This window comes from Clupea harengus, chromosome 22 (assembly GCF_900700415.2).
Source record: "Clupea harengus chromosome 22, Ch_v2.0.2, whole genome shotgun sequence".
NCBI lineage: Eukaryota > Metazoa > Chordata > Actinopteri > Clupeiformes > Clupeidae > Clupea > Clupea harengus.
Window position 1 is genome coordinate 23,150,607 of NC_045173.1, and position 17,914 is coordinate 23,168,520.

Genomic DNA, 17,914 nt, shown 5'->3' on the forward strand with positions numbered 1-17,914 from the left:
TAAGGGGGTGACAAAAATAATCTGGCAGCTTCAGTTTCATCCTGCTGTAAGTCCTGCTGCCTCTTGAAGGCGCGGCAGTGTCTCCAGCCCCAGCCTTTTCAAAGAGAAATCGGAGAGGAGGGAATCACCCCCTCCAACGTGTATTATAAAAATATTTACTCTGATCTATCCTGCAACGGGCCCCATGTGATGGTACAGTTATTTTGAGCACTGTCACCCAACCTCTCTCTGCCATGCTTGGAGGGAAGAACTCTGTCTGTCTGCTGTTTCTCTCTCTGTTTACAACATTCCATCGGGCTGTTGGTCACACACAACCAACCTTGGATCAAGAAGACAAACCCCCACTCTCTCCCCGCACCTCTTGATAACCTCTTGAGTCTGCACGATTGTCATTGACTGAATCCAAAAAAAAGAAAAGAAAAGAGTTCTCGTTCAGTATGCAAAGGAGATGTGGAAATCAATGGAATATTTAATTACGAAAGACTTGCTGTAGCGGGCCATTTTAAAAGTCCCACGACTTGGCTATCCTCCAGTCATTTATTGGTGATTTTTTTTTTTTTTTTTTTCCCTTGTCAGACATCTGGCAAATGTTTGTGTAAATGTCTTGCTGTACGTTTCACTATGTGTACTTGTTAGTCAGGTGCAGTTCACGCGAGACCATGCACTTGTCCTCCATGCCATGGATGATTGTAACCCGATGAACCCTGAAACAGCTGTAAACGACCTTTAAAGCCAACGTGGCCACCCCACTACCAGCCCCACACATATCTCTAATCCTCATAGTTCACTCAAGGATGTGTATTTATAGATGGTGTTGTAGCGAATTAACAACTGTTTCCAAATCTTAAAGTATTTTTTCAATCAGAGTCAGAAGTCCAGAGTGCGATAAACTGAAGTTTTATTCCATCCTTACAGACATTTCATCCAAAATGAGAGTGGTGGTCCATGGAGCAGCTCTGACTAAAACACCCAATGCATTTACTTTTTATACTCATAATTCGTCACTTTCTGCAAGTCACGATCTTCAACCTCCATCTATACTGATCCAATCAGAATATTCCCTTATATCTCCTCATATTTTATCTACGCTTTTGGCCACTTAGAATATTCTCGCTCACCTGTTGCGGGGGAACTTTTGTTTTGAGGGAGATAGACCCTCCTATCAATCTGCTTGGTATCTCTTTTTTGAAGGCCTGGTCTGGCCTTTGCCTGCCATCATCTTGTGTGTGTGCTTATGTGCGAGTGTGTGTGTGTGTGTGTGTGTGTGTGTGTGTGTGTGTGTGTGTGAGTGTATGTGTGTATGTATATGTCTTTTATGTGTGTGTATGTGTCTAGGTGGGTGGGTGTGAGTAAGTGACCCCCCTCCTGACTGCTTGTTACTTTCCACTGGCCTGCACCTGCACCCTGGCCTTCATGATGCTTGACCTTTCCATGATACCCATCCCTGCACACAGGCCCAATGTCAATTTGTAGCTGCAATTCTGCTCTATGACCACCACGGCACTGTTTTACAATCATAATTTTCAACATAAACGCCCCTTTGTGTCAATTTTGACACACAATACGATAGACATATTTCAGTTTATCTTACTTCATTACTAGTACAGTATGCTTCAGCATTAGTATGGTTATATTTTACTAAACTTTTCTTATACAGCGGTGATACGCAACTATACCTACTTTTAAAAAGTGACATGACCCACCAGACCAATTACAGGTGAGTTCCTACTTAATTATTACTACAATCATCACTTCACACAGGATATAAAAATAGAATAGAAAGAATAGATTCAGTGTGCTCCTAGAAAAAGTCCAATACATTTGATAGGTAAACACAGGTTATAGTACCATAATATGAGGTACATCATATCAGCAAAGCTCAATTACCCTCTCCCCAGGCTACCCCTTAGGGAGATTTGACTTGCATGCATAAAAAAAAACTGAAGTTACATTAGTGAAACAGAGTATAGAAAAGATTGAAAACATTTGTGTGCCTTTTTCAGTGAGATGAGTTACCACTTCCCTTTACTCCCCCTTAAACCCCAGACTATAAGGCACGGTATCAAGTGAAGGTAGTATCTAAATATACTAAGGCACTGAAGGTTAATCATAGACACATATCATTATCTGCAGTGATTATTCATACTACTAACACGTTCTAAATACGACGGTGATGTTCATGCATCAGTAGGCTTCATCTTTATTCTGTTTGAGCGCTTTGTTGTGCAGGTATGGGATGTGACAAAAACCGTCGCGTTGCATCGACCGCCTAAAACGAGAACAAATTCTTTGTTGTGTACGGTGTAAATTATCCTATATGTAATGTGTCCAGAACACTCTTGGCTCCCAGACACGTGGGGGAAGTGTAATGCAGAGTAAGAGGGCAGTGATGACTACCCTTGTGAATTCAACTAGGCTCCTCTTATTCCCTCATACTCTTTGTGTGGTGTACAACCGTCCATATATGTTTCAGTGTGTGTGTATGCAATGTGAACGTATTGTGATCCTCAACACCTTCTAACAGTGAGGGAAACGATCGTTGATCCTCTTCGCCTATTGCAGGGCAATGATTAATTCCAGGAACAGGGAAAATGGAAAATGGAGGAAAGGTGAGTTCCTGGGGTGTCTTTCACTGGCTAGGCATATCGGGCAGTGGTGGAGTCTCACCGTCAACCCAAGGCTCGACACTCTGCTCTGCCTCCAGAAGTGCAAGGACGCCCATCAAGTATTCCATCTCTAGAATGCAGAGCTCAGGGTCCTCTTTCAGACAGACAGGCTCAGCGACGCTATCCATTGTATCATCACTCATATCCAGCAACAGAGGCATCTGAGACACCTGGGAGGTTACAGCCCGAACGGCCAGTGCTTTCAGACAAGGGATCACACAGCACAGGATGAGGGCAATGACTATCAGAGAAATCACTGCTATGAAAGCCGCTCGCCTGAGCCAGCCTCCCCAGCTAGCTCCAAACCAAGTTTGGAACCATTCGGTCAGGGTTGAGTCAACAGCGTTCCGCCCAGCGTTATCTGCTAGTTCATCTTGCAAGCGAGTCAGCCTGTTCATTGCCTTAGTGAACTCTCCATTAGGGGCAGTGTTGTTAGGGATGTAGGTGCAACAGAAACTTCCAAACTTGGCGCACACCCCTCCCTCTTTGGCTAACATCCAGTCTAGCACCATTCTGTTCTGCATGGTCATTCGTGACGTGGCGTCCAACTGCTCCCCCAAAGCTCTCAATGCGTCTGTGGTGTAGTTGATGAAACGCTGCTGGTTGTAGTAGATGTAGTTAATCCATTCTGTGTTTTTGTTAATTGCGATCTGTGGGAATATGGACTCAAACCCTGACAGCACTTCATTGCGAGCTTTGTATCTTTCTGGAATTCCTCTAGGCTGCCCAATTGCATCTAGATAACCCCCGTAGTTGAACTCGGCTTGTGTTTCCTCCTCCCCCTGCTCTGACCCCTTTGTTGCCCTTCGGTTGCGTCTGGCGGTTTTGTGCTGAGTCCCATTCTCACTAGCCCCTCCTATCTCACCATTGTCCCAAGCCATAACCATGGCACGTTGCATCATGGTTACTCTCGCACACTTTCCACTCCATTTGACTGTCGGTAAGGTATTCCTCAAACCCCACTCTTTACCACACGCCCACCATAGATCAGCCAAAGGAATGTCCATGGGGCTTCTCAAGATATGACGAGCAAAATCAAAATCTAGATATCGATCTACGTACCTGTCTTTCCTACTGCATTGTTTTCCCTCTTTTGAGCAGCGGGGTACAGGAGTTTCTTTGAGCATGAACTCCCCCTGCATTGCGAGATTAAGCACCCATGTTCTGTTACATGTTCCCTCGAACACCCCTAGATTCTCCACACCTTTCCCAGCTCTGGCAGTCAGGTCAAAACACTCAAACTTGAATCCTATCCCAAGTGTATAGTCCATGATTTGCCCTGGGTCAGTCCTCATCCATGGGTGTGAGTTTCGTTTACACAACTCCAAAACCGTGTGCTTGGGTATCGTGTGCCTGTGCTTGCCCTCACCAGGCATCCAAATCGCGGTGCGTTCTCGGTGGTAACTACTTCCCACCAAAAGCATACACTCAAACGGACAAGAAGGATGCTCCTCCTTAAAAGCATGCCTCCATAGATGCTCTGGCCCGTCTTCTGACCGCCAAGGCACTGGGATGACTATCTGCTCTTCCTGTGCCATGGAGCAAACATAACACCCTTTCCCTGGCTTGGTAGTTTTAGCTGTGTATTCTGCCCATTGATACCACACATTTTTACCTATAACTATCATGTTTTCAGCTGAGCTTATCTCTGACATTTCACCCACCTCTCTTTTACCCCTTATTACCTGTTCTCCCCTTTTCATGATCATGTTTGTAGTGTCATAGTCGTTAGAGTGGTTCAGATGCTCGGGGTTGGGGGTTGGGTAAAAATTCTCATGGGGTGGTTTGGGCAAAGTTTGGGCAATCTCAGGTTTCAGGATCTCAGCAATCAATGGTTTCACACTGGTGGTGCTCTCTGACGGCGAAGCAAAATCATCAAAGGGATACCTGGTCGGGGTAGTACTGGACTGCCCGTTCAGGGTGATCGTAGAGGGCAGATGAGTCAAGGGGAGTCTGGGTGTGCCAGGGGTGCCGTATGTAGTATTGAACTGCTTTTTCAGGCTGATTGTAGAGGGCGGATGGGTCAAGGGGAGTCTGGGTGTGCCAGGGGTGTGGACTTTGGGTTCTTCCTTCCACCACGGCCGTCTGTGTCGTGGTGCTGAGAGATACATGATCACAAAGCACATCACCAGTACAAGACTCACCGTCCCCAGGAGCATCACTCGGGCCCTTTTCCTGTCTCTCCTGTTGTTGATTTCCTGCTCCATGTTTATCCTGACTCGCACCCTTCCCCCAGGGTTCCGTGTCTGCATCGGGTAGCTCTCCATTGTTTCCCTGTTGGGTTGGTGGAACTGGTGCTCTGTAACAAAAATTAAGATGATACCACACACTTGATCCTTGTACTCTTACCGCTGTTGAAGTGGCCTGTGTCACTCTGTATGGTCCCTCTCTCCTGGGCTGGATACTTGTTCGTCTGAAAATCTTTATATATACCCAGTCCCCTGGTTTGATGGGTTTTGGCATTTCCATCCCCTGGATGATCCGTGCTTCCCTTCGTTTTGCCTGTGTGTAAATTACCTTATGTACTGAGGATAACTGTTGCACATAACTCCTAATTTCCTTCTGAAGGTGCTCTAGCGGTGGGCCTCTATCTTCTCCCCTTATGCGTGGTGTTGGCATCATTCTCCCTGTAAGCATCTCGTGTGGTGTAAGGTGTGTAATGCGGTTTTTCTGTGATCTCATGTGCATCAGGGCAATGGGCAGTGCGTCTAACCAGTTCAAATTTGATGATTCACATATTTTTGCTATTTTAGCCTTCAGAACTCCATTAGCTCTCTCAACTAGGCCCTGGCTTTGAGGGTGGTAAATGCACCCTAGCCTTCGCTTTATCCCCAAGGCCTGCATAATTTTCTGCCATGTTTTTTCAACAAACGCCGTTCCATTATCACTTGACACCATCTCTGGGATGCCAAATCGTGGCATAATTTCTCGGGTGAAAAATTTTATCACCGTTTCGGAGTCAGGACCCGGACTGGAGCATGCTTCGACCCATCGTGTAAACCTATCCACAACCACTAGTACATACCTGTGGTTTCTGATCTTTTTTCCCATGTCGATGTAGTCTATGACTACATGTTTAAACGGGCCTTCAGGCATTGGGACATGTCCCAGTGGCTTTGTTGAAATACCCCGCCTTACATTGTAGGTGTTGCAGACGTAACATTGTGCTAACTTATCATCAATAGTCTCTTGTAAGTATGGTGACCAGAAACCTTCCTCCAAAATCTTCTTACGGACCTCTGTTCTCCCACAGTGGTCTAGATCGTGGGCATCAGTGATTAACAAAACCAACAACTTCAATGGGGCCACTATAAGGCCAGCATGGTTTCTCCATAACTTATCTTGGCCCACACGTGCACCACGTTGGACCCATTTGTCTTTTTCCCAAACTGACGCATCAACCTGCATCTGGATTATGTCAGCAACTGTTGTGTTTGGTTGTAATATCACCATAGGACTCTGTATTACAGGCGGACACGGTTCACACAGTTTACCAGCACAGAGTGGACAGTCGCCCCTTTGACACAGGCTACAACACAGCGGATCAAGATGGTGGTAATGATCCGGATCACTGTACAAATCACACCATCTGCACCCAGTCTCAGCATAAGGACATTGTGTGGGGCACGGCTGTGGTTCGAGTGGCACCCCTGAGGAGCCAACATCAGTTACTGGTAAAATGAGGTGCGGAGAGCTGCTCTCCGGATCATGATTCAGCTCGCGAGCTCGCAATGCTGCTTCTTTCGCCACTTCATCGGCTTTTGCGTTTCCTTGCGTGATGTAATCAGTCCCCCTCTTATGTGCCTTACATTTACAAATGGCTAACTGCTTTGGGCGCATCATGGCTGCTAACAACAACTGGATTTGCTCCTGGTGTTGAATGGGAGACCCATCTGCTTTCTTAAATCCCCTTTGTTTCCATTGTGCACCATATAAATGACAAACGTTATGACTGTAGGCGCTATCCGTATGGATACTTGCCACTTTGTCAGATGCCAAAATGCATGCCTCTGTGAGTGCCTTTAGTTCTGCTAACTGAGCAGAGCATGGCTGCTTACACGGGATGCACATTACAGTTAGAAACTCCCCTCCTTCTGTCATCTGTACAACACTCAACCCAGCATGTGTCCTGTTATCATAACTGTGACTGGACCCATCGACAAAATAAACTACTTCTGCACCCTGCAACGGTGCACTTTCCAGATCAGGTCTGAGCTTAGAGAATGTAACCGAGTCAGCAACACATTCATGGGGAACACCCTCATAGGCAAGAGGGACTCGATCAGCTGGATTAGCAGCTGTGTCACAACTCTTAATGGTCACATCCGGACATAGTGACAAATCAGAGTATTTCAGTTGTCGCTGAGATGTAAGACAAAACCGGCCCTGCTCCACCAGCTGAGTAATCGCATGAGCCGTGTAGATAGTTACTGGCCACCCCATTGTCAGGCTTGACGCCTTAACATAGGCCATGTACACTGCTTCCACCCCTTGGTAGCACGGCGGATACCCTTGTGCAACAGAATCTAGTTTCGAGCAATAGTATGCTACGGCCTGCTTAGATTTCCCCCGACACTGAGTTTGCATCAACACGCCAGTCATGTAAGCCTTGTGTGCCTCTTCTTTCTTTACTGCAACATACAATACAAATGGCAAGGTGTAATCAGGTAAGGCTAATGCTGGGGCCTGCTGCAGCTCTCGTTTAATACGGTCAAACGCCTCCTCTCCATCCAATGTCCACGTCAAACGGTTCCTTAAACTATCAATTCCAGCGGTAGTGATCATGGCCCGGAGTGGAGCAATTTTCTGCTCATGACATTCAATCCATTCACTACTAAATCCAACGAGACCTATGAAAGACATCATTTGACGAACTGTCTGTGGTTTGGGTGCCGCAGTCAATGCCTCAATTTGCCCTGGAGCCACACGCTTTTTCCCTTTGGAAATCAGCCTACCCAAATAGGTCACCTGAGACTCCACAAACTGCAACTTTTTCCGAGACACCTTGTAGCCCCCTTCAGCTAGCGTTTGCAGAACTTTGACAGTATCTCTTTCACACGTCTCTACGTCAGGGGATGATACAAGAATGTCGTCGACAAATTGAAGGATAGAACTCCGGCAAACTAAATGTTTCAAGTCATTTCTAAGCGTCTGGTTGAAAACATGTGGTGAATGCTTAAATCCTTGAGGCATACGAGTGTATCTGTAAGTCTGACCATTGTACTGAAAAGCAAAGAGCTCCATACTCTGCTCAGCCAAAGGTATAGAGAAAAAAGCTTGCGTCGCATCGATTACTGAGAATACAGTAGCATCTGCAGGAATATTAGTTAACAAAGTGTGTGGATTTGGAACATCCACAGGCCAGTCTTCAACCACTGCATTGACTGGCCGCAAATCCTGCACCATTCTCCATGTGACTTTGTTTGCCTTTAGAACTGGAAAAATAGGAGTGTTACACCTTGCATACGGAACCTGTTCGAGCACGCCCGCCTGTAGAAGCCCTTCTATCGTCCCCTTGATACCTTCTGCAGCCGCTTTAGATATGGGGTATTGCTTCTGAAATGGCAGCTTGGAACCAGGTTTCAGTTTAAACTCCACAGGGCTGACTGACTGCACTAGGCCTATGTCAAAATCTCCATTTGCCCACACCTGCTCTGGTACTTGTTGTAAAATGTCATGTTTATGTTTCCCTGTCTCCTCTGCTAGGATCATCATTTTCCACTTTTTAACTGATACCTCTTCTCCGTACATCTGCTCTTCCTCTTCAGTGAGTGGCCTGTGATCCTCAACTTTCCAGCATCTGTAACCTCCTCCTGGGTAAACACTAAACAGACAGTAAGGATTTCTGAATGGGCAATTTCGTGTGTACAAAGGGTCATGTAGCCTGACACGTACTGTGTGTGGTGTCAACTCAGCTATCAGTGGCTGTCCATGCAATGTGTGTGTGACGTAGATTCGAGTGTATATTTTGTCAGCACTTGTTTGAACCTCAGGGCTCTCTGTCACCTGCCACTCTGTCTCCTCTGCATCAAGCATCATTGGGCCCACATCTCGTGAGCGACAACCCTCAGCCACTCTTATAGTGACATGAGGAACTGTTCCTGGCATATCAAAATGGTGGTATAGCACATCATTTTCCATTATCCTCATTGCTGCCCCTGCTGGACCTATTATGATGTAGGGAGAAACTAACACAATGTCTGCTCTCCAACCTACTTCTTTGATCCACTGCTCTGCTCTGTCCTGGTTTGGGGCGAAGTCAAAACCAAGAGAACAATGATGAATGCATCTTGGACGCCTGCTCTTAGGCAGGCGACTTAAAATTACATTCTTCCACATTCCATTCTTTATCATCTCATCAACTGACTCTTTGAAATCACTTATCCAGTATGCCTGATGTGGCTGCAGCTGCTCGGACACCCCAACCTCTGGCCCCCTGATGTCATCGGGGACGTCGACTATCTGAGGAAGCCCTGTAATCCTGCATGTAAAATCAAGTCGTGTCAGAGTTTTGTCTTTAGACAGTTTTACTCTGTTGTCATTAATGGTTTGTGGTTGCATCCACTCAACCTGTTGTGCTCTTTTCATCATGGACCCCACATGCCTTGCTCGAAACCCTAGGCCTACCTTGAGGGTAATATGCGGCACGGAGTCTGGAATATTGTACATTCTGGTCAATGCTGACTCTTTTAACTCAACTTGTACTCCCATTCCCTCAGGCCCTATGATTACATATTGGGCCCTCATCTCACATGGTTTTCGAACAGAAACCACCTTTTTCCACTCTTCCTGTTTTTCCCCACTGGGGGTGTCTTCCATCATTATGGTGCAGTGTGCTGGGCATCTTGGATCCCTCAACAAGGGATAGTTTGCACGTATCAGAGGTTTCCATGACTTCCAAATTTTTTCATCCCAGCCTACCTGGAGTAATGTTATCCAGTAGATCGTTTTGCTAATTGGAATCTGAGGGGCCATGGCATGGCAGGGTTCTTGGCTGATCAGGGAGAGTCCATTGGGAGTGCATTCAATTTGGACTCCCATCCGGCAGAGTATGTCTCGCCCCATTAGGTTGATGGGAGTGTGATCTGAAATTAAAATGGGCATTTTTATTTGTTTTCCATCTAATTCTACGGTCACTGGAGCAGAAAATGGTATCAGCTGCACTTGTCCTGAAAATCCTATGGTCTTTGCTACTCTACCACTCTTAGACCGGGGGAGGTGTTGGGCGTCGGCTGTGGTTACACAGCTGTAAGTTGCTCCTGTATCAACCATCAATGTGACAATTTTACCCTCTAAATTAACCTGCAGCGTAGGTTCTTTATCAGCTTGGCTAGATAACATTACAAACTGACCCTCCCCGTTAAGATTTTCTAGGCCCCTTCAATAGTAAGCACCCCCATACGGGGAAACCGGACCACTGGGATTTTCCATCGGTGGCTGGGTGTTTCTCTGTCCTCCCGTCCTCCCCTGTTGGGTACATTCTCTGGACATGTGTCCTTCTTGCTGACAGGTCCAGCATACGATTGGTCCATATGCATTGCCACGGGCACCATTGTTGCCTCCTCTGCCTCGGCCTCTTCCTCCACCTCGGTTTCTGTGCACTGGTGGTTGTGCCCCCCACGGTTGTGGTGGTTGCTGCCACTGGGGATATGGCTGCACCCAGTATGGCTGCGGTGGTTGTGGAGGCCCGTAGGCATAATCAGGCCGCATTGGCTGTGGTGCTTGGGGTGCGGCTCGTGTAGGTGCAGATGTTGCTGGGGATGCTGTGGGTGCTGGTGCTGGCGCTGGGTAGCTCTGAACTGGTGCCTCAATGACAGGCGCCTGGACTATCTTTTTTTGCCCTTTAGCATTATCCAGCTGCGTTAGCACCAGCTTCCTCTGTCTCTCAGTGTCTTGTTTACTCATGTTTTCTTCTGCTTTCTTATGTAAGTTAACAAAATGAGTCACGGCCTCTCTGAACTCACTACGTGGCATTATTCCAATGCGGTGGTCTTTGTCTAGTTCAGTCTTAACTGGAGGAGGGAGGGCATCAAGGATCGCTTTCCTCATCAAATGTCTCATCATCAGATTGCTCTCTGGATCTGACTCCATCTTCATCCGCCAGTTCGCCTCGGTTCTTTCAACAAATGCAGCAGGGTTTTCATCTGTCTTCAACTTATCTACTGCCATGCTTGTGAGAGAGAATGTGTTAGGGTAAGTTTCCCTTAATGCGTGCCACACCTTGTTTCTGTGTTCATTGAAAGGCACGTCATCTATCATGGGGTTTCCCATCACTGCTTTCATGTCAGCTTTGTCAAAAATCGTCCTGGCAGTCTCTTTTGTGAGAATTTGACTCAGAAGCGCTTTAATGTCCCCCAGACACAAAGTTTTGCCCTCAGTCTCATTTTCAAACTGTGTCACCCAGACGGCCGCAGAATCTTGGAGGAGAGGAAGCCTAGAGATTAACCCCGCCACGTCTGTATGACCCCAGGGATGGTAATGCTGTATGGGACCTTTAGTGATTAAAGGCAACATCTTGCTACCTTTTTTTGCCGCAGTCCCCTCTTCTTCTTCCTCCTTCTCTTTCTCTTTTTGCAAAAGAAATTGTTCTAGCTGCTTTACTCGCCCCTTCACTTTTTTTAGTTTCTTAAGCCCTTTTTCAGACTCTTTCATTACCTCTTTCTTTGTGAGGATTGTTATGGGACATTGGCCTTTGGGCTCTGTGTCCTCCCCATCATCTGCATCTGAGTCAGAGTATTCTTCCACCTGCCCCCACTGCTTGACCTTTGTCATTTTTCTCTTTATTTTCTGCCCCACGTGACTGCGTGCTGCCTTCTTTATTGCAGCTGTGATTACGAACGGAAGCACTGGCAATTCTTTGGCCACTTCCTCTACACCACTACTGCTCTCTTCATCATCCGTGTCACTTCTCTCTCTCATCTCCTCAGGTGCTGTCCCTATATCCTCCAAGCTCCCCTCCACGTGGCCTGCTGTTATGTTAATACGCACTGGTTTTCCAGTGCTCTTATAACTTGTGTTCTTTTTTGCCTTATTGGCTCTGTCATCTTCAGCTATTTTCTTTTCTAATTCCTGCAGGAGTCTTAGGTTCCGACTGTCATCAGTTATTCCATGTTTCATTCTCTGCAGAGCCCTTAATCTCCGATCTCCTTTTTTTAACCCCTGTTCGGTGTGTACATGAGCTCTTTTTGTCTGCTTAATCAATGCCATTTCTTTTTCTATATCATCCAGTAAGTAGCTGGCTTCCTCCAGCCTTTTACCATTCCGGATCCAGAGTCGTTGGTCCTCGCACAGCTGCAGCCACTTCTGCTCTCTTTTTTTCCAAAACTCCTCAATTCCTTGTATCTCCCTTTTACTCACTGTTATTTTAGGGCTTAGCTCTTGGATGAGTGTTTCACTTAGTTGCTGTGCTTCTTTAGCCAATGTCATCCTTAGTTCTCTTATCTCAGCCAGTTCTATCTCTCCCACTCCTGCCCCTCTGTTCTGATGGGCTCTTATCTCAGCCAGTTCTATCTCTCCCACTCCTGCCCCTCTGTTCTGATGGGCTCTTATCTCAGCCAGTTCTTCCTCCTCATGCAGTAGGAATATATTTTGCCTCGCCTGTCTCCTACTCTGCTCTTGCAACCGCTTCTCCTCCATTCTCTTCTGTTCTGGTTCTGTAAGATAAGGATAATTTACTGGAGACAGTTCACATGTGTGCTCGGGTAGTATTGCATCCTCAACAGTTATCTCAGGCTCTTTTCTTAATTGCAACGGAAAGCCCTGAGTGTCCATTCCCACATTGTGTGTTATGTGTTTGCCAGCAGTGACTGGAGATGAGTGTCTGTTTTCTGAACTTGTTTGTCTGCACTCATTTTCTTCTAATGGGCTGGTTACATGTTCCTCTAACCTGATTAATCGTTGTATTACTTCGTCTACCATACACTTCATTTGGTTGTCCCCACTCACTTCTGCTGTACCAGCGAATTGTACTACTGGGCATTGTGCCATCTCAGGCAGCTGCGGATATAGCCTCTTCTGTGCTATCACAGGCGGAGTGTATGGGGGAGGGCTACTCTGCACTCCCTCTGAAGCTTCTGATGTGAACACTCCCTTTTCCTTTCCCATCTCAGGCTGTTGTGCTGCTGGTATTACTGCTTCTTTCCCTTCTACCTTGTCTTTGATCATTCCCATGAATGTTCTTAGTGTTTCCAACTCTTCCTGTCTTTTCTTTTTTCGTGCGTCACTCTTGTCTTTCCGTTTGTGATCCTGTATTTTTCCTTCTGTTTGCATTAATAATTTAGGATCATATGAACCTTGTTGAGGCCACGGATTTGTGTCTCCCTTTGTTCTGTCATGCCATTTTAAGCAATGGCCTTTAATCTTGTCTGCCTGCATTGGGTATTTACCACACACCTCTTCTAAAGGGGGCTGTTTCCCTGTTCCCAACTCCGCTGCTGCCATGTTCAAAGCACACTTTACACCAGATAATCAAAGTTACAGTGTAGTGTATTATGTACTTTAAATGTAACCAAAATATTCTTAACCTCGGGGTCGATCGCGAGGCCTGAAACGTGGAGCGTATTGGCCAAGCCGGGGTATTGGGTTGTGTGCTACAAACTGAATCGAAACACTTTTAACAGTAACTTGCCTCAATGTTCTTTCTACACTTGTATTGTTCACACACCGATACACTTCTCGTGGCACTGCTCGTATGATTATTTGTGGGTTTAGAATCTTAACTCCCCTCTCACCTATGCCCTCACAACGTAATCGATCGTGCTCGTGTACTGGGACTGATCTCACTCGCGCACAAGATAACCGATACGCGTCTATCCGTCGCTGTACTGTTCTTCGGATACTTTGTGTCCACGTAAGCACACTTTTGTCAATTGGACCAACAATATGTGATATACGAGGTGGAATCACCCTATATTTCCTTCTAATTTCAAACTCTATTAATTCACCAAGATACTCGATCGTCAAAAGTTCATTTAATACTGTATTCCAGTTGATAAATGGCCAATCCTTAGCCACCTCATCAAAACTCGGACAATCAGCTTCGCCACATCCTACAGTGAAAAGTTTCCGAAATGCTTCCTGCCTGTCTTTCACAGTCCAAACCTTAATAATATTATCTTTATCCACATATGTATTCTCCAGCCAAAAGTGTGTGCAATGCCCCCGTGTTACCAACTCAAACTGTTCGTCATCAGTTACCAATGCCAATGCTCCTCTCTTTTCGAATGATGCCATTCACCTCGCAGTAGACGCACCCACACTCCCCATGGTGCTCAAAAATGTTCAAGACAATATGTACTTCACTTATTAATGCACCTTCACATTACAACACCGTCCGCAACAAATAAATGGTTTATCAGTTTTACTCACTGTAATCACTCCACACATGAAACCTCTGAAGGATCTAGAATGTACAAAAAGTCAAAACATATGCTTTAGTCGTAATACTTCTGATGTTCCCAGCAAAGCATTGCAATATCTTTCATATAATCGCCCGCAACACATGTATTTTTATTTTCGTTGATTTTACCACTTTTACACTCCTCACAAGGATCTAAAGCATACGAAACCCTATGTTTCAATTTTTTTTCAAACCACCAATAGCCTATTCACAGTATTGCGTTAAAAAACTCTTCACCGATTTCTAGTGTTCTTTCTATTCACGCAACATCATTCGCAGCATAGGCCTATGCGTATTTAATCATTGCCACTTCAATAGTTTTGAGAAGGAATTCACCCATAAATTAAAAAAAAAAAACTTAAACCACAAAACAATAATTTTTCAACAACGCACCGTCCATTGCCCGTGTTTGATTTGTGTATCAGTTTAAATGTATCATATGTGCCTTACTCTGAATACTCTATCACTCGGGAAAATTTCACTTTGTTATATGGTTCTATTTCACATCTCAGTTTTCTCTTTATTTCAACATCACACACAATACTTTGACTAAGGGTACTTATTTTGACTAGAAATTCTGAATAATGCACCTGTTGTGCATCCTTCGAGAACTTCTTATAGTTCGCTCGGATGTTACCGGAGTCTTATTGATAACTCATCCCGCGACTCATGTACCCTTTATTAGGCTTGCTGGAATAATTATCAGGGAATCTTTATTAATTGCCCTCCAGCGCCTTATGCATTCTTCAGACACTTATTTCACTTTCTCACACTTATTCATGCGCTTTCTTTTTTTCTCCACTTAACTCTGACGTTCTGTGGTTTCCCGTTACTTTCACCAGTCAAGCACACTCATACAGATGATGTGACAATGCACTGATTTTGGGTGATTTTGGGTGTGACTGCCTATCACACCCGTACTTTTAATAATTGTCAGTATCGAATTTCCTTCTCAAATTACTTGCTTCTCTTTTGAATTATTTTCTTTCCACAGTGCGCTCAGTGCAAAACCTTCAGCTGAATTTCAACCTTTAATCTTTCTCCAACCTCATTTCTGTCGCTGGGAATAAATACCAACCGCTTACTAATAATTGCCCGACTTTTGCGTGAAATATAGCACACTAATACCAACCTCATTTTACATTTATTTCTCCGACAATTTTAACAAACGGCTATGGCTTATCCCCATCCACAACTTGGTTGTCTTAGAAACGACTCGCAAATCGCTCCTCCTTCAACAAGACATTTAGACGAACCCTTTTTGATTCGTTGTATTTAAAACACACTAACAGTTGTCTCAGCTAGTAGTATCAGCCACTTCTCTTGTATAACTCAGTTAGACGTCTCTAACTGTTTATCACAAGATACAATGACATAAGACCACAAACAGACTTTACTGCTTCGTACAACAGTGAGACTTCACTGATACAATAATATAGGTTGACCACAGGCAGACTTTACTGCCTTGTACAACAGTCAGACTTTACTGACAGTCAGACTTTACTGACAAACAAATAATATGCGTTGACCGCAGGCAGACTTTACTGCCTCGACAACAGTCAGACTTTACTGACAGGCAGACTTTACTGCCTCGACAACAGTCAGACTTTACTGACAGTCAGACTTTACTGACAAACAAATAATATAAGTTGACCGCAGGCAGACTTTACTGCACTACGTACAACTTGCACCGGTGCTTTTCACAAAATAATTTAGGTCTGCTTACGTCAGTTCATCGCCCCGGCCTTTCTGACTATATATCCTTATGGGTTCTTTTTTGGTAGGCCTAAGCACCCTTTTTCCCCTCTGGAATACAGTCTTTGCCAGCGGAATGACTAGTTAAACAGAACAATGCTGTTCTTACCTTTTAAATTGTGCACTTCTAGTCGCCCCGCCAGCGGACCGGGTCCCAGACGAGAGGGAGCCTTCGTCCTTTGTCCAATCCCACTTCTGACACCAAATATGTTGTAGCGAATTAACAACTGTTTCCAAATCTTAAAGTATTTTTTCAATCAGAGTCAGAAGTCCAGAGTGCGATAAACTGAAGTTTTATTCCATCCTTACAGACATTTCATCCAAAATGAGAGTGGTGGTCCATGGAGCAGCTCTGACTAAAACACCCAATGCATTTACTTTTTATACTCATAATTCGTCACTTTCTGCAAGTCACGATCTTCAACCTCCATCTATACTGATCCAATCAGAATATTCCCTTATATCTCCTCATATTTTATCTACGCTTTTGGCCACTTAGAATATTCTCGCTCACCTGTTGCGGGGGAACTTTTGTTTTGAGGGAGATAGACCCTCCTATCAATCTGCTTGGTATCTCTTTTTTGAAGGCCTGGTCTGGCTTTGCCTGCCATCATCTTGTGTGTGTGCTTATGTGCGAGTGTGTGTGTGTGTGTGTGTGTGTGTGTGTGTGTGTGTGTGTGTGTGAGTGTATGTGTGTATGTATATGTCTTTTATGTGTGTGTATGTGTCTAGGTGGGTGGGTGTGAGTAAGTGACCCCCCTCCTGACTGCTTGTTACTTTCCACTGGCCTGCACCTGCACCCTGGCCTTCATGATGCTTGACCTTTCCATGATACCCATCCCTGCACACAGGCCCAATGTCAATTTGTAGCTGCAATTCTGCTCTATGACCACCACGGCACTGTTTTACAATCATAATTTTCAACAATGGTGAGGGGGGGTTATGTACCACTAGTATCTACCACTGATCTTCTTATAGCCCCAGAGAATTCATTGGAAGATCTTTGATCTGTGGAAATTATTTAAGAGAAAGAGGCAGAGTGAAAAGACTTAGAGCTAAGTTTCAATCTTTAGCTGCATGTAATAATAGTCAAAGTGTTGTGAGGTTAGCTGAAGCAAGCGACTAGAGATGGCACGTGACCGGCCCCACTGTGCATCATCAGTGGAACAATGTCAGTTGCTGGACTGTATGATGTGTATGAATACATATTTCAAAACAAAAACCTGTGCATAATTCAAAAATATTTCAATTGCTGTTTTTTTTTTCTTCTTCAGCCTAGGCATTAATTAGTGACATTGAACTCCTCAGAGGTCCAAATTACATATGTTAGAGCTTTGCAGGCTGAAGTTCGTCATCTTTGTTATGAGCAAAAGAAAGACATTTTAAGACATAAAAAATATGTGACTCATTTCTCCACCAGAATTGTGAATTTTAAATTTTGAGTGAATGGAACACGCCTTCTGTTACCTCTGCTTAAGGGGCCAGGTTAGCATTGGTAATATTAGATTAAATAGTATTTATAGCCTATTTGATACCAATTTACCAGTTGTCACCAAGTGTCATCACTGAAAATAATTGCAGAGGCTATAAGTTGCCATAATCAGACAGATTTATGTGGAATGCCATGGATTGTGTCCAGAATGAAATTTGTTGTAGTACGACACGTGTTCACCAGTAAAGACCCTCTGGTGTTTATTTATTTGTTTGGAGTCTACCCACTGGCAATATTAGATAAACTGTTGGCATGAATGACTATTTGAATTGAGCCTAATGGTTTCATGTAGTGTTAGCATACAATGGTTTTCTGTGAATGGTGCAATCCTTTCCATTCAGATGGTATGCCACTAGTGTCGCTACGAGAACCTTTTTTTTAGAATGTTCAGACTGGTGTTTTATTTTGGAAAGGTATCTTGGAATAATTCTGCATCAGCATTCTTGGAATAAGGATTTATTTCATTGACCTGAATTTAACAATCTGTGTTCTAATTGTCGTAACTGTACTTTTCACTTGTAGCCATTTTGTTTTAATGTGTCTAAAATAAGGTTGTGTGCAAATGTCAAGTTGTTTGTCTTCTTGGTTCTTGGCTGATTCTTG

At 44.7% G+C, this 17,914-nt stretch overlaps 1 protein-coding gene and 1 long non-coding RNA gene across 15 annotated transcripts in view; both read left to right on the forward strand.

Moving 5' to 3' along the window:
* The window catches only part of dlg1b (discs large MAGUK scaffold protein 1b), a 106,956-nt gene that overhangs the window by 6,323 nt on the left and 82,719 nt on the right, over positions 1–17,914 (forward strand). The gene's annotated exons all lie outside the window — the stretch shown is intronic.
* Positions 577–17,904, forward strand: LOC116218361. Its single transcript, XR_004162803.2, has 3 exons — positions 577–811; positions 1,718–1,721; positions 16,754–17,904. It is a non-coding gene; the product is annotated as an uncharacterized LOC116218361 (long non-coding RNA).